Genomic DNA, 23,883 nt, shown 5'->3' on the forward strand with positions numbered 1-23,883 from the left:
GTTTTTTTCGTATTAAGTGAGTTCAAGAGTAAGTATCAGATCAGTTGTCAATATGCCGCTCTTCTCGAAGTTAAGACAGATTACTACCAGAAAAGGGGTGCTTGAAGAAGCAGTTCCTATTCCTCCTAGGGACACTACAGGACATTTTATTTTTCACAAGCATGGCTTAGACGCCATATTATTCCTTGATCTATGGGTGGACTACACCAAAGAGTTACCAGAAAGTCAGAGATGGCCCGTAGCTGGGACCTGGGATGCCGAATGTATCATGAAAGTCGAAGAAGAGTTGTGGAAGAGGAAAGCTAGACAGTCACAGAAAGACGCTGTTGAATTATGGCGTAAAGAATAGCATAGACGCACAGAGTAAGCGCTCAGAAAAGAAGAGAAAAGTAGGGAGGATTCAGACAAAGCCCGAGAAAACGTGTTAGTTGAGGAAGGTATACGAGTAAAAGATGGACAACGAAACACTCTTATGAAAGAGAAAATGTAGACCAGCTTGGAAGGATGCCATTGAGTTTTTGGCGCAAGGAGTGACATAGAAGGACAGAGTAAGTGTTTCACGAAGCAGAGAGAAGTGGACTGGTGTCTGGAAAAGCCAAGGATGAGATGTTACAGGAGGAATTTGAGCTGGTAAAATGAGCGCAGGCTGACAGAAAAAGAAATACTGACGTTGCTGGTATTTATCCCGTCCTTTCAGAGGACCTAGCAAGAGTGGCCCCAGTAAAAAGACCAGTTATAATACATATATTAATTACATAGTAGCCCAAAGGTTCTTGAGCCCCCCACCAAATGAACAGCGCATAGCTGGTGTTTACATGGTCCAACATTTGACTACATTGTCAATAGGAAATTGAGAGGGGTGCAGCTAGAGAAGGAGCAACTCCTGTGATTTGATGACACCCCTAATGTACAAAGTGTTAACGAAAAATAATTAGTGACAAGTTTAGCTTGGAAAAAGAATTGTGGGTATTTCGAATTTGCAAATTTTTCATGAATACAGGTTTGTGTTCTTGATGGTCCAGTGAGCCAATGTGCTGGGTCAAGTCGGTAAGATTATGACCCCCTGAGTGCAAATTGTATGTAAAAATAATTTTTCAATTGAGCGAATTATTGCAGTTTTTATGGAATTGAGTAGTCTTTTTGTCTTTGACAGCTTCAGAGTGAGGAGAAGGTGGGGGCCGTGTAGAGCAGAATGTGATACAGAAATCGGAGACAGATTCTGACCTTGTAGCCAGTGTAGGTGGGGGCCGATGAGAGGAGCAGAACAGGGCACTGCTTAGAAGGCTTCTCTGACATCGCATCTGTGTAATGCCTGCAGCTGGAGAGCCTTGGGGCCAGGAGTAGGAAAAACAAACAAAAGATGGCTGGCAGCCCAGGCTCAGGCCGCGCTGAGGGGCTATTTTTAACTTCTCTGATAAGACAGGGCAGCTGAGAAATGTAAGTCGAGAAAGATTCCCTTGTTCTATTCTGTGCAAAACAAGTGCCCCGAGGAAATGTCTATGGAGAAGATTTGATTTATTTTTTAGCAATTGTTATATTGCTTCTGGTCAGAAAGTAAAATGTTGCTCTTGTTTGGAATTTTAAGGGCTATGTGCCTATATAAAAACGATTTTCAAATTCAGACATTTTTGAATTGTGGCCACAAGCTGCCACCAGTTGCATTGGATAAATGATCCAGTGGTTACGGGTCTGTGAGGAAAGATGTGAGATGCATCTTCGACTAGGACATGAGGGTACATTGTGTACAAAGAAGCATAGCACATTTTTATAAAAAAAAAAAAAAAAAAAAAAAAAAAGAGACAGGTTCGTGTGTTCGTCATTTTTTGATTATTGTTGCTGATCCTGTGTGTCAGACTTGACGCGGTCATCATTGGGATGACCCACTGCCAGATGGGGTTGTATAGGGCAGGTAAATAAGTTATTGATTATAAGCCTGACAAATTAAGCAGGCCAGAATGTTCGCATCTGAGCTGTAGGTACTGTAATTGCGCATCGCTGCTCATTTATATATGTTAGTGTAATTATCCATGCTTTCTGTGCCCGGTATACTGATGGCTTGGCACAATTACTAAATTTCACAGACATGATATTACCATTATCATGCTGTCAAAATAGCAGACAACACGTTATCAGTGTATGTCTAATTGGTGTTGGAGATGAATGAAACAAAAGAAAAAGGCTATGCAAGACTAAAATATTTTTCACATAACTGCCTTTCTCTTATAGACAGGCAGCCTCGGTCATATGTTTCCAGATTGGACATTAAGGAACAATTATGATCTGTGCATTCGCATTTTAACTCTTGAAAGGCCTGTTTTAAATAAGGACTGCCACCACAGAGGGACATATGAGGCCCGGTATTTAGGGTAATGAGAAAATATCTGACAGGATTTCCTTTTTAAAGTTTGCTTTAGTAAGCTCATTCTTGTGAGTGGTGGCCCCAAAAGTTGACTTGTTTTTGAATTAGGCTATTTATTGTATAGGTGGAAATTATTGCACATTGACTGATTTCTTTAGCAGATAAATTATTAATTATCAACATTAACAACTGTTCTTAAACTTGGTTTTCCGAATATTTAGGTAATTTAGCATTCCTATTAGGGCCTCCTAGCATTAATATTGACTTCAGGTTGGTGTAGGTTCATGTAATAGGGATATTTGCATATGAGATGTCATTTGGCTAGCTTATGAGCTAACACAATGAGGTTTGTACATTAATTTGAAGGATTTCTCGCCGTTTCACATACGCTGTGTATCTCCTATAATTTTGCTTACGCCCAGTAGCTACACACAGGGATTAATAGTATTGTCAAGACACAGGGTGGCCCCTGAGGAGGTTCGCTTCCCGCTAGCCCCTTAAGAAATTAAGCCCCTTAGAAATTAGCCCCCTTAGAAATTAAGCCAAGGAAATAGGTATGGTGTTTTCCCCTTTTTCTCATGTTTTATTGTGATCTTTCAGGGGAATTAGTCCAAGCCCCTAATACAGCTTCTACTAAAGTCCTCCCTTGGACACAAGAACACACTGTGGCATTTGAAGAATTAAAGAGAGCTTTATGTCAAGCACCAGTTTTAGCAAACCCTGATTACAACAAATCGTTTATGTTTTTGTGACAGAGCGGGATGGAACAGCACTATCTGTCCTAACACAAGATCATGCAGGAAAACACGAGCCCTGTGCTTATTTTTCTAGTACATTAGACCCAGTAGCACAGGCTGTGCCTGCGTGCCAAAAATCAGTTGCAGCAATGGCCTTAGCCATAAGACAAAGTGACTCGATAGTGCTGGGCCACCCTCTGACAGTACAAGTACCACACGCAGTAGAGGTTCTCTTGAACCGGACACAAACACAACACCTGACTGTAGCTAGACTGACGGATTATGAGCTGACGTTATTTCAACCACACATAGAGATCAGACGATGCAACATACTGAATCCCGCTACCCTTTTGCCCTCCAGTACAGAAAGCGTTTCACCACACAACTGTGTTGAAGTAATACATACCGTGACTAAACCAAGACAAGACTTGACAGATGTTGCACTCCCAGACCCCGAGCTAACACTATATGTTGACGGCTCATGCACGAGGACAGGGGCGGGAGAATTAGTGGCAGCATATGCAGTGACTGCTGATACTGTAATAATAGAGACTAAAAGAATAGACATATTGTCAGCACAAGCAGCAGAGCTCATCGCCCTGACACAAGCGTGCATAAGAGCTAAGCACCTGAGAGTAAACATTTACACCGATTTTGTGGAGAGAAAGAGGTTTCTTGACCTCTCATGGGGCCAAGATACAGCATGGCCCCCTTATTCAAGCCCTACTGGAAGCAATACATTTACCAACAGCCATAGCTATCCTAAAATGTAAAGCACATACTAGAGCCACAGATACCATTTCCCAAGGCAATGATCTGGCAGACCGAACTGCTAAACAGACAGCTCAGACCCCACTAGACATGACAAAATCACAGATACTATCACTGTCCAAAGCCATGACAGTTAGGGATCCTTCCAGGGATGTACAAGACATTCAGACACATGCTACTGTAGACGAATTAAAGAAATGATCGGAACAAGGAGGGGTACTGACTGATCAAGGTTGGATGACAAAGGGCAAATCCACATGGTTTCTTCCTGATACCATGGTACAAGTGATTATAAATACCGCACATAGTCCTGCACACTTAGGAGAGAAAGCAATGATAGATAGCTTACAGAATATATGGTTCAACAAGCACCTGCGTGCAGCAGCGAAACAAAAGGTCAGAACATGTATGATCTGTTGCCAATTCAATGCAGGTAAAGGCATTCCGATGGAACAAGGTGGATTCCATCCACCTGACCACCCTTTTGAAGTGCTCCAAATGGATTATATCCAAATAAACAGATGTAGAGGTTACAAATATGTCCTGGTACTAATGAAGCAGGTGTCCCTTCTGTTAGGGTATACCTGGAAATTCCATTGTGTGCAACATCCTGAAGCAGCAGGCCTTGTAGAAAGACATAATCAGACATTAAAATTTGCGCAGACAAAGGTATAGACTGGATGGTAACCCTGCCGGTTGCCCTCTTTTACATGCGAATTGTAGCTCATTCTAGAACAGGCTTATCTCCCTATGAAGTGGTCTTTGGTAGACCACCAAAATATGTGGGCACTACAATGCCTAAAAGATTACTTATGTTGACAGTAACATGCTGACAGATTACCTGGCTTCCTTGATGTCTGCACTACTCTCTTGTTGTTCGCAGGTTGCTGCCGCCTTCCCTGACAACACCCAGGTCAAAGAATACTCCATCGCTCCTGGATGACAGGCGCCGAAGTCAGTGCTCTGGACCACGGGGACGGCCGTTAAAGTCAAAGTGCACCTTCACCACTCTTTTACAAAGGAAAAAACTTTGAACTTGGATTTTGAACAACATTTTCTAGAGGAGAATGCCCAGAAGTTTCCACAAAGCTAAACCTTGATTCAAAAAGTCAGAACCCGTTTGATCAATTAAGTCCACTAGGTGGTGAAGCGGTTGAACATGTATTCTGGCTCGCATAAGATCTTGGACAATAACATAAAGCAGAAATAAGAGAGTTAGATAAGAAGCAAATAGATGTATAGTGACTGTAATTTTTCAATATCTTAAGAGCATCACGATAATATGTATCAGCTTAATACTACATGCTATTTTTCCTCCTATTGCCTCACTCTTATACTCCTCCACTAATGATACCATAAAGCACACATTTAGTGATCTGCCATCCTATGAGCTATCATATCGACTTGCCTTACGCAACAATACCTTTATTCAGATGCTGCACCATTCACATCAGACTAGCAATGCTACAGACTGCTGGGTCTGTGGCCGACTCCCCCCCCTATCAGAACTATAAGGGAGTTTTGCCCCTTTATTCTCTATCCGTTCACACACAATGGCTCCTGTGGAGCATGGTTTAGTTTGATTAATTCCCTAGATTCGAATTCCGCAGTTTATCAAGACAACTGGGTATGGGGAAACCTGAATTTAGTTTTTGCTTAAAGTCTGCTACCCTAACAAGGAGGGACTTCCCAAAAGAACAGGAACTGATCTAAGAAATGAAGTATATGGATTAGGTAATTTTACACTTAACCTCATGATCCTGAACGTTGAATCTGAAGCTACACCAATCTTGCCCGCCATGTCCGTATTCCCAGTAAAAGAGGAATTATGTATAAGAAAGAATGGCTCCATACACATGGGCCATAGTAAATGCACCACTGTAATAAAATTCAGTGATCAAGGCAAGTCTACATTTAGAGCTTCTCGTCATTCCTACTTTATATGTGGCCAGACCGCATATATACGCTTACCTCTAGATTGGGATGGTACCTGTTACATAGCATTCCTCCTACCACCTGTTTTCCTAACTCCTCCTGATTCTCATAGAAATACTCATTTAGTACACAATATACAGCAGAGAGATCTCCCAATTGTCAATTACACTGAAACAGCATGGGAAAAAATACACAGATTTCAATAAAGGTTTCTTTCCCTATATAGGTACAGTTACCAATAGTAAGCTGATACGTAGATTAACCAGAACCCTTGAAGCAGTAGTGAACAAAACTATTTCCGCCTTAGGCAATTTAACAGAAGAGCAGTCTGCTATGCGGATTGTTGTGCTTCAAAATAGTCTTGTCCTTGACGTTATCCTGGCCGATAGGGGCGGAGCTTGTAGGGTCATCGGATCAAGCTATTGCATTTTTCATACCAGAAAATTCGCCATCTGTATATAAAGCCATAACTCGCCTTCATAAGATTGTAAGCCAGATACACCAGAATCCAGGCACCTGGACTTGGTCCGGTTGGTTTTGGAGTGTATTATCCACCTTTGGATGGAGGGTCCTATCCTTCCTAGGTATTGGCCTTCTCATACTATTCAGTTGCTGTCTATGCCTGCAATGTGGACCAGCGATTTGTGGTCTGTGTGCCACATCGTGTATTCCACATCAAGGTTTTCGCTCAAGATCCCGGAAGAAGAAAGAAGAAGAAATGATGCTCCATGAGCAAATCGATGGATTAATGAAGATTGATGTTTCTTGACGGGCAAGTAGGGGACAAGGAGGGAATGTGGAAATGTGGATTTCCCTGATCAGTTATGTCCCCTATCTTGGACCCCAACGGTTCTATGTGCATGTTACAAATACATGTATGTTCCCTTCAGTTCCAGTTTCGAAGACGCAAACACATGTGCGTCCACCGTTAACATGTCCTCTGTCAGATCCGCCATGAATGGGCTGGATATTCGATTCCTAAGTATGAAAGGCCACCGACTTTATATGGCTAAGTTACTCCATTTTTACAGTTCAGGCAAGTAGGCCCGATTCTGTCCTCAAAGCCTTTCCCTGCTCTCTGCCTCTGACAGCTTCAGCTTGAGCCTGCATCTGTGACCATGAACTTTGTCTCATTCTCTGTGCGGCCCACGAAGCCTGACATCAGCCTATTCTCTGCCAAGAGCTGTATTTCACCTTCGAATTATCTGCTTCCCCCTCAGCCGATGCATTCCTGCCTAGTAGCTTAAGTAAACATTCCTCCAGTTACCAAGCAAAAGGCCCGGTTTCTCTGCCCTCATGCAAGTAATTCATAGCCCTGTCACCATGGAATATTCCCATCCCCTTGCATCTCATATAGACACTTAGACGCTTGTACACGCACACACAGTCAGTATAGAATAGATTCTGTCCGAGAGCCCTTCCCTTGTGGATAACACAGTTCTTTAAACATAGGATATTAGATATGATTTGGGATTAGGTTGACATAACCCCAGACTTTTGTCTCCACATGTAGAGCTAAATGTCAAGTCCCTTTCACCCTCTAGTTGCACGTCTATCACACGTCATGCTGCTGCGCGCGCATCTCTGCCAAGTATTTCTGCTGACATTGCGAAATCATCTCCAGGTATCCACCCACACATGACAATTTACCCCTTATCATCAAGTGGACGCCCACATGGACGCCCACCTTCACGCCTACTTACACGCCCACATGCTCTTATCTCATTCTCTCTTGCTCTCTTGCTTACGTACAATTGAGAAATGTATATATACTGTACTCTGTGAATAATGTTTTGAGAATATTGAGAATACTTTTCAGCCCCGTCCAGATCCTTTTTGGTGATGGAGATATTCTCCCTTTGACTCGAGTTATTGGAATAAAGCCCTTTATGAATCTGATACCACAGACTCAGCCTCTTGCTTTATGCATGATCCTATTGTTAATATTTAAAAGTCTGAGAGCGTGATATTTTATTTACCACAACCTTTAGATAGTGATCATCATAGATCGAAAGATAGAATTGTTATTAGCGGAAATGACGTGGGGTGCATGTTAGAAATGGGGGTATCTAGTTGGCAGGTTGTTACCCTGTCCAAGTATGGATCCTTCTTCCTAGGTGGAATAAGGGGATACAATACTGAAATAACCCCTGCTCACCCCCTTGGTAGCTTTGCATGAGCAGTCAGGCTTGTCTCAGAGGTAGTGTGTGAAGCATTTGCACATAATCAACAGTAATAAAGAGAAAACACTACAAGAGGACACAACACAATTTTTAGAAAAATAAGCAATATTTATCTATGTAAAACAAGACCAAGAAGATACAAATACAACATACAATAATATAAATATGCACTTTGCAAGAATAACCTTAGAAATGCAGCTCCTTGAAGTCGGTAGCTCTGTCTGGTGCTACCACTGTGCTGAAAATAACCAAATCCAATAGTTTTGGTCAACCGCGTCGGTGTGGACCGGCGTCAGTGTCAGAAGACTTGTAAATAGTACCCTTTGCTCCAGCCGACCTCGGCGGTGTGTTCCAGTGGTGGCGGTTATTGAAGCTGTGGTTTGAGGAGGAGCGGTGCTGCGTGCGGTGCCCTGAATGCAGCGGCTCTCTGGCGGTCATCCAGTGGCATCGGTGAGCTGCAGTGCAAAGTGGGGCGGTGATCGTCGCGGTGCTGACTGCCACAGTGTAAGCAGCAGCTGCTGTTGAAGATTGGCAGATGATGGGGCTGGCATCAGTGGGCGCGGCTGCAGCGTGTGACAGGGCGGTGCTTTATGTAGCTTATGAGCGGTGCCCCCAAACTACGGTGCAGACCATTGTGGCTATGTCAGCTTGTAATGGCTTCATCAGTGAAACCAGGGCAGTGAAGTGAAGCGAGGAGGTGTAGAGTGCGGTGCCCATGGGTAGTGGTGCAAGCAGCAGCTCGGTGGTGGCGGCGTTCGTCGGTGAGATCAGGTTTGCGTTGCAAAGTGCAGCGGTGTCCTTTGGGGTGCCTTCAGGTCACCAAACCGCTGCAGTCTTGGTGACGGCATCGGGTTGCGGTTTCCCTCTGTGGCAACAGAGACACGCAATCCCAGAGGCGGGACCCAGAGGAAGGTTAAGTCTTTGCTGTTCCTGAGACTTCTTGTACAGGGGCAAGCTCTACTTCAAGCCCTTGGAGAAACTTAAACAAAGAAGTTGCCAAAAGTTCAGTCCAGTCCTTTCTCTGCCCAAGATAGAAGCAGCTACTGCAGGCCAAGACAGAAAAGCACACAGCAAAAGTGGTAGTTCCTCCTCACAGATTCTCTTGCTGTTATCCTTGGCAGGTTTTCAGAGTCCAAAAGAGTTCTAAGGTTCTGGGCCCCAATATTTATTAGGCCTGGGCGGTAAATTCCGTTCCGTTCGCGGAATTTGCGGAATTTGGGTAATTTCGCGTTCCGCGGAGAACGCGAAATTGCCCAAAAATCTGCGTTCCGCGACTTCGCGAAATTTTTTGCTTGTTCGCGTTCTCAATATGCGTGTTCGCGAGATATTTCACCCCGAGCACGCAAACAGCGATCGCGAACAGGAAAAAAGTATCGCGAACAAGCAATTCCGCGTGTTCGCGGAATTTCTGCGTGTTCGCGGAGATTTTTTACCGTTTCGCGGAGATTTGCGTAACGCGATTACGCAAATTCCGCCCACCCCTAATATTTATACCACATTTCCCTTTGTTCTCTTGTGGCAAAGAGTCTCTATTCTTAGTCCAAACTAGTTCTGTCATCTCTGGCCCAGCTTCCTGGCAGGAGGCAGAGACAACTTTGTGTAAGGCAGACCAGGCCTATTCAGGTGCAATGAAATCTCCTCCCACTAATCTAAATGCAGCCCAGGTCTATCCGGCCCAGCCCTGATTCATCCAGGAAAGGCAGGACACACCTCAACCCCCCAGTGGCTGTCTACAGTGAATGCACATCCACAGTCCCGGTCACTCCAAAGCCAGATAGTCAATCCACAACCCAGCAAAGACAAACAGGATTGTTAAGCAAGAAAAGACCCACTTTCCAAAAGTGGTATTTTCAAACACACAACAGAAAAAACATCTTAACTAAAAGATGCATTTTTACATTCTGGGTACAGGTCTACTTAACTCCATTTGTCTATCTTGTCCCAATGGGAAGTTATATTTGGAAGATGTTACAAAGTATCCCCATGCCATCCTATGGGACATATAGCCTTTCAATATTTAAAAAAGAAATACATTGTAGTTCACTATATGGACATTTCACACACACCAGTGCATGTCCTACCTTTCACATACACCGCACCCTGCCCATAGGAGTACCTTGGGCCTACCTTAGAGGTGACTTAAATGTAATCAAAGGGAAGGTTAGAGCTTGACAAGTGAATGCACTTGCCAAGTTGACATGGCAGTAAAATCTGCGTGAAGACACTGCAGTGGCAGGTTTCAGATACCTTTTCAATGGCTACTTCTGTGGGTGGCACAATCAGTGCTGCAGGCCCACTAGTAGCATTTGATTTAGAGGCCCAGGCACTTTTAGGACACTTTACTAGGGACTTACCAGTGAATCAAACATGCCAGTCATCGAAACACCAATCCATAACATAATTCACAGTAGGAGCACTTACACTTTAACACTGAACAGCAGTGAGAAACTACAAAGAGACACTAAACCAGCAAAAACAGAGTCAAAACCAGGAGGTCATAAAGCAAAAAGACAGGGGAAACATGCCAAAAGATGCAAGGTCTAACAGTGCAGCATAGGAAGGAGCCTTGACAGGGTGAGTGAGGACTCAGGATCACAAACCAGTAGCAGTTTACAGTTGATCAGAGGAGAGGAGTTGTTATATGTTTCTCAGAGAATAAAGGAAAAAGAACTTTCAGATTAGGCAATCATGATCGATGATAATAAGTTGTGGTCAAAGTGGATGCTCAGGAATTTTACTGCAGGGAAGGACGGGGAAGCACAGTCCAGATTGAGTTCAGTAGAAAAGGGTGGGGTTGAAATCGTTTCTTTACTTTGGTGTAATGATATATGAACTTTTTGAGGGAAGGGCAGTATGCGAAAAGATTTAGGCATTCGCTTTTGGAGTTTTATAGGACAGGATCTGCGGGTAAGAGTGTGTTTGATGGATGATGTCTTTAAGTGGCATCTACTATGTTTTCTATCTTTTCCACTTCCTTTATCCTTCTTCTACTGAAGTACTGGGTATTTTAGACCCAGCGGTGCAGGGGCACACACCCTATGACTTCTGGGTTCACCCTGTTCCAGACCTACAGAAACACAGAGTCTTCTGGGTGAAGTCAAAGATTTGTTTATTGGCTGCAGACCAATTACAGGTATCCTAGAAGTACAACAGCGTGTATGTTCTCAGGAGACTGCTGAAAATCATAGGAACGGACTTCATCTTAAATACGCTTTTCCTTGCCTCAAGCATACATTCCTAGGTTTTATGATACGGCAATATACAAGTGTACATTACAAAGAAAAGGCAGAGTCATGATGACCATCCCACATTCCAGTTCGGCCAGCCCATAATGATTTATACAGTAAGGTTCAGATCCCACATCGGATGTAAACAGACCCCCCAATAAACATGAGCATCTCCTGTTTTGGGAAACAAGTCATAAAGCAGGAACAAGCAGGTGTGGAAGAGATTAGCCGGAGGATTGTGTAGAATGAAAGGGTTTTATGACGGGTCAAGCCCTGATGCTAATCACAGGTGGACGGAGGAAGGGGAGCTCGTGAGACCGGTTTGACCTGGGGCAGCAGAGCCAGCTGCCCAGGTCACAGAGAAGTCAGAGGGAAAGCCCATGTACTGAGAGGCCCGTATTTACTCCATTATAGCCTATGTGAGGGCAATGACAAGATGGCCACTGCTTCCAAAATGGAACCCGCGTAGTGAAGCTGAATAACGTGTACACAGTGCATTCATAGCTAGAACGATATATAAAGCACTCATACATGCCGCATTTACCATTTGCGGTTCGCTAATGCCAAGATAGACAGGGGTAGGGCCCTGTCCCCTACGCGGTCCCGAATATTAAAGTACGACAGACCCTCCTTTTGCCCTTACATAGGCAATCACTATACTCATCTTAATCCGAGTCTAGGTCAATGTCCGCAAAGTCATGGAGATGTTGCTGTAGCATCATCCTATTACTTAGTTCGTCCCTCGATACAGGTTTCCTTACACATAAGGTAGCACAGAGGCCACATATCGCAGGAGCACACTGTATGCACAGACAGAACAGGAAAAGAATGGCTAAGATCATTCCAATGACCATCAGAACTTTCCAACCCCAGGCAGATATCAATTCCCAGAACCACCCCATCAGTGACCAATCTCCCTTATCCACGTGTATGGATTCAGATATTTTATGGAGTTTGGAGATGGCTTGATACACTGTTGGAGCATTATCTGGTATGAAAATGCAGCAACTGGATTGGATGACCTTGCATACCCCACCGCGGTCTGCAAGAATAACGTCTAGAACCATGCGGTTCTGCAGAGTCATAAGGCGATCCGCTTGGAGCTCAGCTGTCAGATTACTAAGGGCACCAGCCGTTACATTGACAGTGGATTCAACCACACGTGTCAGTTGTCTCAGGTTCCTACTATTGACCATAGGTCCCCAAAACGGCAGGAAACCCAAGAAGAAGTCTCCCGCTACCTGACCGGCAGTATCCTCCTTACTAATCACACCTCTCACAACTCTGGTCTTGTGATAGTCAGAGGCAGCAGTAAATGTCGGCGGTAGCAAGTTCGCAATATAACATGTGCCCGAGAAATCAGGGGGCAGCCATGTATATGCTCGGTCATGACAGATGAAATAGGTGCCCTTGGCAGCCAAAAACGCAGGGGAAAACTGTGACGGGAAGGTGTACGTTTCAGTACAGTCACTTCTTCCCAGTTGAGCTCTAGGATTCTGATCATTACCCTGTAAGCAGAACCGACCCATGTGGGGTACGACCCAGATTGGAGATGAGATTTTTCGCTGTCTTTCACCCAGACTAATACTATACCCCGTCGCGTTCCATCCTACATAAGGTCTCAACTCTTCTTTGGGAATGGATGAGTATGCATCGATATCCCTACTCATATCGGCAACTCCTTTCATCAAAGCCTTATTATTGGTGATAGGTCTGATGGAACGCGGTTGGCGAGGGGAGTATGTATCTAGAGCATAGAGAAACATGGTTTGGAATGCCCATGACGATCCATTGTAACTATACGGCAGCACCAGGTAGGGAATACCCTTGTTAATGGTATGTGGCATTAACCCACATACCCAGCAATTGGTCGTATTCATTACCAGTTGGTGCTGGTGCAAGAGCTGGATAAACGAGTTATTTACGAACTCTGATCGTCTGGTCTGTTCGTGCTCAGGCAAAGGGTGAAAAGAGTGAGAGGAGGCAGTAGAAAGAGGTATAGGCTGTTCAGTGGGTTCAATGGGCTTTTGAGCGGAGAAAAACACAAATCCTACAATAAACATTGTGATACTACACAGTGTAAAAAGGCACAAAAAGACAAAACATTTACTTTTTACAATTCTACACATCCTTGCGTTAGAGTTCATTTCCTCAATCGGTCTCTCCATCTTAAAAAACTCCATCCTCTACTCGGGCCGCTCGCGGTGGATGAGTTTCTTCTGCTGAGGGGCACGCCTGTCAGTCCAGGGAAACGCCCTAGACCAACCAGAACCGTTGACCTAGCGTCTTCGGCCTGTACCCCAAAGTCTTGGCACCGCGACCCTGCGGCAGAACCCGGATGGTGGTTCGAAAAACAAAAATCAAGAAAGTCCTTCAGATGGGAGAGCAAAAAATGTCAAAAGGGAAATTGTAAAGAAAATCTTTACTTGTCTATGGGCCTTGGTCTCAAATTATAGCGGAGACGGCCAGGTGCTGTTTGGTCTTGAAACAAAAGTTCAGGCTCAGTGGTGTCCAGTCGACTTGATGGTGGCACAGCTTCCTGCAGAATATTGTCACTCTCTTGGTCTGAAACTGTGCCTCTTATGCGTGCGTCACTGAATGGTACAAAACGAGGTACAATGTCTGTCTCTGAGTCGGCGATACCCTCCTTGACCCACTGGTCATATGGCAGAGGCAAGGGGACTACTTTACAGTGGGTACCATGAATCCAGTGTTTCTTCCCTTTCACTCGCACTGCTATTCTTGTCGAAAGAAGAACAAGATGAGGGCCGATTCAGCGAGGCTCGTCGTTGCTCTTGCGCTGGAAATTTCGGACTAGCACCCACGTACCAGGGTTGATAGGGTGTCCAGGAGGTTCAGAGGCTTGGGGAAGAGTATCATGTACCTGTTGGTGCAAAACACGCAGTTTAACAGTCAAATCATACAGGTAATCGAGCAGTACTGGGTGCTCTATCTCACTGAATTTCATGGGCCTCGGTACACCCCATACATTGGCCGGACGGCCAAAGACAACCTCGTAAGGACTAAGTCCCACTCGTGAGTGTATGGTCATTCTGGTGGACAGGAGTGCTAGAGGCAGAGCGTCAGGCCATTTAAGACCGGTGCTCGCCTGGATTTTGGCCAGCTTGAGCTTTAAGGCTCCATTGTAGCGTTCTACTAGTCCAGCTGATTGGGGGTGATTTGTAGCATGGAACTTCTGCTTTATTCCTAGCCCTTCACATACATTCTTCATCACTTTACCCACAAACTCACTTCCATTATCACACCACACCATTCTTGGCATCCCAAACCTAGGGAAAAACTCCTTCACAAGGGCTTTGGCTGTGGATAGGGCAGTGTTATCTTTCAGAGGATAAGCCTCTATCCATTTTGAGAAAGCACAAACAACCACCAGTACATATTTCAGGTTGTTGCATCTTTCCATGTGAATAAAGTCCAGCTGCAAAACTTCAAATGGACATGATGGGGGTGCAAAGTGACCAGCTGGAGTTGGGGTTCCCCTACCAGGGTTGTACTTCAAGCATACTATGCAATTCTTGACCACATTCTCTGCACACTTGGGAATCCCAGCATTCTGCCATACTGGAGCCAACAACTTGCATATACCTTTCGTACTGATATGTGCCATTCCATGTGCCATAGTAACCACTGGAAGCACATATGCATCAGGCAACAACCATCGCCTATGTTCTGTCAGATCAATCCAACAACCATTCTCATCCAACTTACCCATACTTTCTCTCCACTTGCTTAACTCTTCCTCTGTGGCTTCAGCTTGAAGCGACTTCACACTCCCTATTGTGTTCTCACACATTCCCACATCATTAACCCATCTTGCGGGGCCTGCAACATACATTCTAGTCTTCACATTCTGTGCTGTTTCTTTCGCGGTCTCATCAGCAAACGCATTCCCACGTCCAACATCATCTGTGACTTTCCTGTGCGCACTGCATTTCATGATCGCAACTTGCAACGGTAGGGTCAGTGACTCAAGGAGATCATTCACCAACTTGCCATTCTGAATTTTAGCTCCATGTGACGTCAGGAACCCACGCTCTTTCCACAAACGCCCAAAATTATGAGCCACGCCAAAGGCGTACTGGCTATCTGTGTATATATTCACTCTCATTCCTTCAGACAACACACATGCTCTCGTGAGGGCGATTAATTCCGCTGCTTGGGCCGAATTATGTGGCACTCGTGCAGTTTCCACGACCGTGTGCAAAGTCGTGATAGCATATGCAGCAGTCGTGTCACCATTAGGGAGCTTGAAACATGACCCATCTACCCATAAAGTGCCATCACACTCAGTCAGGGGAGTATCTTTTAGATCTACTCTCCCTTTCGTCTCTTCTTCTGTTCTGAACAGACAGTCATGTTGCTCAATCTCATCTGAGTCTGCTGGAATTGGCAACAATGTAGCTGGATTCAGCGTATTGCATCTCTTTATGTGTATGTGATTTGCTAACAGTGTAAGTTCATAACCTGATAACCGCGCACTAGTCAAGTGTTGTGTCTTGGTCCTATTTAATAATGTGTCTACAGCGTGTGGAACCATAACAATCAATGTGTTGTCCATTACCAAACCAGCAGATTGTCGGATAGACATCGCTGCAGCAGCTGTCGCTCTCAGACAGCTTGGCAATGCCCTCGCTACAGGGTCCAAGGTTGATGAAAAATATGCGCATGGGCGCGGTCTGTCACCAAAAGGCTGTGTTAACACTGACAACGCACATCCATCTTTCTCGTGAACATACAATGTAAAAGGCTTACTGTAGTCGGGGGTACCCAACACAGGTGCTGAACATAATGCATTACGCAATTCCACAAAACTTTTCTGGCACTCTTCAGACCATGGGATAGGATTCGGTGTGTCTTTGCATGTTAAGGCTAACAAAGGTTTTGCCAATAAAGAAAAACTAGGGATCCAATGCCTACAGTATGAAGTGATGCCCAAGAAAGCACGTACTTCTCTCTGTGTTTTTGGCACACTCAACTGTGCAATGGCTTGAATTCTTTCTGGGGTCAGTTTCCTTCCCTCCTTCGATAAGAGATGACCTAAGTAGGTCAACTCTTGTCGACAATATTGCAGCTTAGAGAGAGACACTTTGTGATGGAAAGCGGATAAATGGCGCAACAGTGACAATGTGGCTTCTTTACAAATCTTCTCAGTATCCGCGGCGATCAGTAAACCGTCCACGTACTGAATCAGGATAGCGCCACTAGGTAAAACAAGTGCATCAAGCTGCGCTTTCAAAGCCTGACTGTATATGGATGGACTCTCACAGTAGCCCTGGGGAGCGCGTTTGAAGCGGAAGCTTCGGCCTCCCAGACTAAAACCAAAAATGTCTCTGCTCTCTTCTGCAATTGGGATACTAAAGAAAGCATTCTTTAAATCAATCACTGAAAACCATGCCGCAGAGGCTGGAATCATTGTTAACAAGGCAGTTATATCAGGGACAACTGGAAACTGTGGCACAACAATCTTATTAACCTCTCTAAGATCAATCACAAATCTGTAAACAGGTGGTTGTGAAGGATCCGTTCGTTTTAAGACAGGTAAAATCGGACTATTGCAAACGTTGCCTCTTGTCTCTTCAATCACACCCTTATTAATCAAGTCGCTGACAATGTCTAACAATGTTTTCTGCCCTTCATTAGAGATCTTGTACTGGGGAATACGTGGCAGTCTGACATTAGCCTTTAGAGTCACCACATATGGCGGTATCTCCAAGAGGCCCACATCATTGGGACCAGTAGCCCAAAGGGCATCCGGAAGGGATGACAATTCAGGTGACATTGTATTTTTAGACAAATACATTGGGGAAATCACTTTCTTGCCTAATGTAAGTTGTACTCCTGAAGGAGAACAATACAGTGTAGCGTGCAATCTTTTCAACAAATCTAATCCCAGCAAATTCTCACCACAACCTGTTGTCAGAATCAGGGGTGCTTTCAGCTCGCAAGGTCCAACAGAAAGTGACATGGGACTGGAAATCGGGTTCCTAACTGGGGCGCCAGAAAAACCTACTGAAACATTTATATCGCCAGACAAAGGTGCGCCAGGGAGTTTTGAATGCATGATTGAACTCTTTGCAGCACCAGTGTCTAGCAGAAAAGGCTCCGTTACATTTGCTGTAGTCACCTCAACATACGGTCCACTCTGATCCACTGGCACTGAAACAACTCCCTCTCTCTGTCTACGGCTGTCCTAGTAATCATTATTCTCTGCATCACCGTCCTCTGCATAATAATCATTATTATAATACTGGGCCGTATTACTAATCGCGTTAGCTTGCTGATCAAAGCTATTGATGGTATTTTGAGGCGGCAGAGGACGCGCGTTCTGGGGAGCATTTCCACGCCCTCTGCCTCTAGGAGCTTGCTGACCACCCCTACCTCTTGCGCCATACATATTACCGTTCCGCTGCATTAATTTAGGGCAACTATATTTAAAATGACCTTCCTCTTTACAGTATGAACATTGGTTGGGACCTACAGGGATACGTGGTTGGTAATACCCATTCATTTGCTGGTTGTTCTGAAACTGTTGGGGTTGGTGATAGACACCTTGGGGTTGCCTATAATTATTCTGACCTCCACGAGGCGGATAGGCCTGCTGTAAAAGGACCTTTGTCTTCAGTTCCTTCGTTTTCTTTTCTGTTCTATCTTTCTCGTCTGTATCTCTGTTTTCATAATACTGTGCAGTAGCCAGTATTTGCGCCGAAGAAGAAACAGCCCAAGAACTTTCTGAATCTTTTAACTTTTTACACAAATCAGGAAGTAAATTCTGCACAAACTTATCCACAAATAACCGTTGGCCACCCTCAGTACTCATATCCTGCCCACTGTGGTCAATAAACGTTTCTTCAAACCTAGTAAAGAAGTCTGACACTGTCTCATCTTTCTTCTGCTTGCATGCAGATAGCTTGTCCCAATTTACGCGCATCGCAGGCATTATTGTCTTCATATACGTGATGATTCTACCAGGCAGTTCAGCTATTAAAGGTTCTGGTTTCGCGCCACCAGTTTGTCTAGCATCAGCAGCAACAATGTTAGCCCATGTATCCCCTAGTTCTGCATTGTGATCTACATTACGAATTGACCCCCATAGAGGCTGTGGAACAACATTACCGAACAACATGTCTATGTCGGCCAGATTCATAATGCATGACCCTGCCGTCTGTGACAACTCTTTATAATAACCTGCTGGGTTTTTACGGGGATCAGGCAAGGACTGCTTAAGCGCTAACACCTCAGAGCGCTTCCATGGAACATGCACCCAAACACGCTGGAAATGCGCTGCCACAGCGGGGTTACCACCGGCAGCTGCAACCGCTTCCTTCCATACCGGGGGAACTTCTCTCATCGGGTATTGTCGCGCTTTTGCCTTTTTCCCCACAAGGACATCTTGTTCAAACAATGATTGTTGACAATCATCATTCCTGAAGGACAATACAACCGCAACTGCTTTATCTACTTCGCAGTCCACAATTATACCAGTTCCAAAATCGAACCTCACTCTACACAACTCCTGCGGGTTCGGATTTTTACCACTATCCTCCAATTCTTCACAGAGAATTTCGCACATTTTCTCAAACACATATCTCTGTTTTGGGGCATCCCATTGATGGAAAACGTTGACAACTGATTCCACATTATACAGTGAAGGAAAAACGATCCATCTACGCGCCATATTATCTATTACCTTTTTCTCATCGGGGTTAGGCAATTGGCTGCGCAACTGCTTACGCTGTAAACCAGGAGTCGCACCAGATGACTCAAAGAGAGGAGACATTAATGTAGTAACCACATTAGCTAAGCGCTGTCGCGCCGAAGGAGAAGCTGAGGCGAAAACAGGGGGAAAAACAGAGGGAAGAAAAGAGGATGTAGAGACAGGTACTGGAGTGGTGGAAGGAAGAGTGTCAGGGGAGGCAGCTGCTGTATTAGGCAAAGTCGCAGGAAGTGCGGGGGCAGTTGGAAGCACAACTGGCGGCCCTTGAGAGGGCTGCGCTACAGGGATAGGAACCGGCTGCAAAGCAACTGGCGGTTGCGGCAAGGCTTGCAGTATATGCACTGGAGGCGGCATATTTACAAGCTGGGGAGACGCCGTGGCAGTTTGAGCATACGGGGGTGGCGAGCTCAACAAATGTGACATCAGGGGATCTTTCTCCTTTTCTTCTAACTCATCCTGCTTAGAATGTGGTAAAGCTGGGTAACATTTGTCAATCCCTAACTTGCGCTGCCTATGCAATTGCTCACTCATTTGCTCCTCTTCATTGTCTTTAAATTGTACAGCTGCTTGCATTACTGTCATACCTTTCTCTCTCTTATTCTTTTTCGCTAACTTAATTTCCTTTTGTTTGGCTTCCTTTCGCCATAAGCGGAAAGAGTCAAACATCGCCGGCCGGGCTTTCTTCTTAAACAATTTAATTTCCAAATTATCTAAAATATCGGTATCGAAACTACCATTTTGGGGCCATTTTAAAACACCATCTTTCCTGGTGTAGTGGATCCATACTTTGTTATATGCAATGGGGCCTACGCCATGTTTTACATAGAGCTCATAAGTTGGAGTTCCAACCGGAGGAACAGGACATGATTCCTCTAGCTGGAAATCTTTTCCACAACCCAAACAGAATAATCTACCAAATAGTCCAGAACCAGGCATCTTTGCTCACTAGTCTAGATCCAAACGTCAAAGGATTATCGAATACGATATTCTCGTGAATACACGAGTCCTCTGGTTTTTGCGTTTGCAAACTCCAAAGTACCAAATTACCAAATCAAACGATCCCGAAGGATACCAAAAACAAATGGGAGACGCTCCACTTATACTTAACTGAATATTGCTGATCGATGGCGTCACCAGAAGACTCTCTCGATTGTTTCGCTCTCTCAAAACTCGTCAAGGGTCCAAAACAGGTCGATTAATCAGGGCAGCAGTCCTTCGTAGCCGTCGGGACGCGGAGAACCTCGCAGAAAAGACTTTCGGACCACGTCGACATGCAGGGGTCGATGAAGTGGCGGCCTTCCTCCGGAATTTCCACACGAAGCTCCTCACGAACCTCTGGCTTGGACTGGTACCGCTGAAATCGGCCCCACGTTGGGCGCCAAACTGAAGTACTGGGTATTTTAGACCCAGCGGTGCAGGGGCACACACCCTATGACTTCTGGGTTCACCCTGTTCCAGACCTACAGAAACACAGAGTCTTCTGGGTGAAGTCAAAGATTCGTTTATTGGCTGCAGACCAATTACAGGTATCCTAGAAGTACAACAGCGTGTATGTTCTCAGGAGACTGCTGAAAATCATAGGAACGGACTTCATCTTAAATACGCTTTTCCTTGCCTCAAGCATACATTCCTAGGTTTTATGATACGGCAATATACAAGTGTACATTACAAAGAAAAGGCAGAGTCATGATGACCATCCCACATTCCAGTTCGGCCAGCCCATAATGATTTATACAGTAAGGTTCAGATCCCACATCGGATGTAAACAGACCCCCCAATAAACATGAGCATCTCCTGTTTTGGGAAACAAGTCATAAAGCAGGAACAAGCAGGTGTGGAAGAGATTAGCCGGAGGATTGTGTAGAATGAAAGGGTTTTATGACGGGTCAAGCCCTGATGCTAATCACAGGTGGACGGAGGAAGGGGAGCTCGTGAGACCGGTTTGACCTGGGGCAGCAGAGCCAGCTGCCCAGGTCACAGAGAAGTCAGAGGGAAAGCCCATGTACTGAGAGGCCCGTATTTACTCCATTATAGCCTATGTGAGGGCAATGACAAGATGGCCACTGCTTCCAAAATGGAACCCGCGTAGTGAAGCTGAATAACGTGTACACAGTGCATTCATAGCTAGAACGATATATAAAGCACTCGTACATGCCGCATTTACCATTTGCGGTTCGCTAATGCCAAGATAGACAGGGGTAGGGCCCTGTCCCCTACGCGGTCCCGAATATTAAAGTACGACACTACCTTATTTTTATATTTACTCTAGTTCAGCTTTTCTTCCAGATTTCAAACCTTTGCACTACCTTCCTCATTCTATCTCAGACACTCACCCTTTCTTGGTTATGCTATTTTCTGAAAGTGTTCAGTTTCGGTCTGAAGAATCAGGCGTTTCATATCAAACCTGAGGGGCCCCACAACAAACAAATCTAAGGTTTAGTGTGAACCAACCAACTCAGCTGGGGACCCCAATGGCATGAATTCATTCATCTACTGAAGCAGTGGGTTCATAATGCCACAGTAAGCTGCCCACTTATTCTTGTGCTAAAAAGAGCACAATTAGTCAGCGGGACAAGGAATTCTGCACAGGGAAATCAGTGACACAGAGTTTGTATCAGTGATGCCTGAATTTACTATATTAAAAAAGAGGGAATGCTGTGTGGTACAACTGTGTTATTTATTGAGTAGCTATATGGAATGAGGTGCATTGCCTCTCAGTTGCTTCTGAGCCCTATTGTTCTGCCAGAATCAATATTTTGTTAAAAGGAAGATGTTGGAGTTGTATCAATTAAGAGGGGGTTCAATTCTGATAGCCTTTAGATATGAATGCTTGCTTGCATGGAGTTGAGATTGAAGCACGCTTCAACAGTTCAGTTTTCAGGTTTCTTACGAATCACTTTGTAAAGAATATACAACGTTACATCGCAGTGTTTACACCGCGATACCTTTACAATGCAGGCATTACAACGCATGTCATTACGACTTGCGCTGGAGGGCACTGGATGCAGGAATAGTATGATTTACTATTCCAACTCCAGCCTACGTTACAGTAGGGAAGGTGTTGGAATAGTAAATCATACTATTCCTTAGCTTAGATCCCCATCCAGCGCAAGTCATTGTAATGACTTGCGTTGTAATACCCGCGTTGTAAAGGTATTGCGGTGTAAACACCGCAATGTAACTGATGATTCCCCTTTGTAAAAAGTGGATTATTGGTTGAGGAGGTAGAAACCCAAGTCAGGCAACAACCAAAATCCTTGTCAGAGTGAACTACTGATGTGACCTGGTTCCATAAATTGATGTGACACAGCAGACGTAGCCAGGATAGATCTTTAGTATATTTATTACGTTGGCAAAGTCCATAGAATAGCCCCACCAGGAGCAGCCTGCTAGCTGCTCAGCCCATCCTCTCAACTGTCTCACACCACACCAACCTCCAACATTCCAGTCACGTCAACATTCCACATGGAACTCTCACACTGGCTGAGCAGCTAGTTACAAGATACAGGAGAGCAGTAATGACCTTACATGAAGATACTACAATATCTCCCTTCTTTACAATTGAAAATAAAACAAACAATACTAAAAATTTAAAGCAACTATACACAAAATATAAACTGCACTACAGGCTGCAATGGCAGGCTGAGACATTTGAAAGTGCTACTTTAGTGGGTTGCACAATGAGTGCTGCAGGCCCAACTAGTAGCATTTAAATAATAGGCCCTGGGTACATGCAGTACCATACACTAGGGACCTAAAACAAAATTAATGTGGCGATCAGATGTAGGCCAATTTTACCATGTTTTAGGGAAAAAGCATACGTACTTTAGCACTGGTTAGCATTGATAAAGTGCACAGAGTCTTAACGCCAACAAAACAAATTCGGAAAACAGAGGAGCTGAAGGCATACGTTTGCAGGAAGACCATATCAAGGATGTCAGGTCTAACACACATGAAGTTCTTTTGTGTCCTCAGACATTCCAAAGAGTGCGTCCCTTGACTCCCATGATCCATTTGTAGTCTCTTTCAGCGACCATGTGGTAATTTTCAGAGCATAGAATCCTGCTAGGCATCTAGTATGATGCTACTTTTTGCACATATTCTGGCCCATCACTCACTTTTGCCTTGTGTACGGTGTAAAGAAGCTTAAACATGTTTTGAGCATTCTCTAGGGTTCAAAGTTTGTTTTAAATGATTCTTATTCAACAGGTTCAGGTACATTATGTCTGCCTAGAGGCTAAGGTGTTTCTAGGAAATCCAGTGTGCATGACTTTGCAATAATCTAAGTGCAACAATTGTCAGAGCTCCCATAAACTCACCCTGGTGATCTGCTTGCAAGAATGGGAAACATTCCTAACTAATGAAAGTTGAAAGTTATTTCCGTTCATAGCAGCATTGACTTAGGAAATAGATGAAAGCACAGATTCAAATATGAAACAATGTTTTCTTACTTACAGCATAATGCACATGAACCCATCAGAGTTAGTAGACCAGTTGAACTTCACTGTCTCATTCTATGCCACACTTTACCTGAATATACATTTTTAGTAATTCATTCAATTTTTTTTACATCTGATGAAACACATGAAGTCAGCATATGGTGATGTATTTTCACACTTGTGGTGGATTGGATGTTACCTGCAAACATGTTGGGGTTCATATAGAACTGTTGTAGGAGCTGTGCCAAGGCATGCATGCTTTTATCAAAGAGCAGGCAAAATAAGGACTCTGGAGGAGACACTGAACCAGCTGTGGTTGGAGTGGAATGATCATGTGCATTCCAGGATAGATCTGGACACATGTTAGGTTGCAAAACAGAAGAGTAGTTCTTATTGTGGCTCTATCAGTCTTAGATGTTAATCAGCAGGGAACATAAGTGCTGAGTAAAATGTGTTGGAGGTGGTAGCAAAAGTGTTTTTTATCTTGCCAGACAAAC

At 44.5% G+C, this 23,883-nt stretch overlaps 1 protein-coding gene across 1 annotated transcript in view; it reads right to left on the minus strand.

The window, feature by feature from the left end:
• CNTNAP2 (contactin associated protein 2) overlaps window positions 1-23,883 on the minus strand; it is a 2,761,105-nt gene that overhangs the window by 373,418 nt on the left and 2,363,804 nt on the right. The gene's annotated exons all lie outside the window — the stretch shown is intronic.

The sequence above is a fragment of the Triturus cristatus genome, chromosome 10, assembly GCF_964204655.1.
Source record: "Triturus cristatus chromosome 10, aTriCri1.1, whole genome shotgun sequence".
Taxonomy (NCBI): Eukaryota; Metazoa; Chordata; class Amphibia; order Caudata; family Salamandridae; genus Triturus; species Triturus cristatus.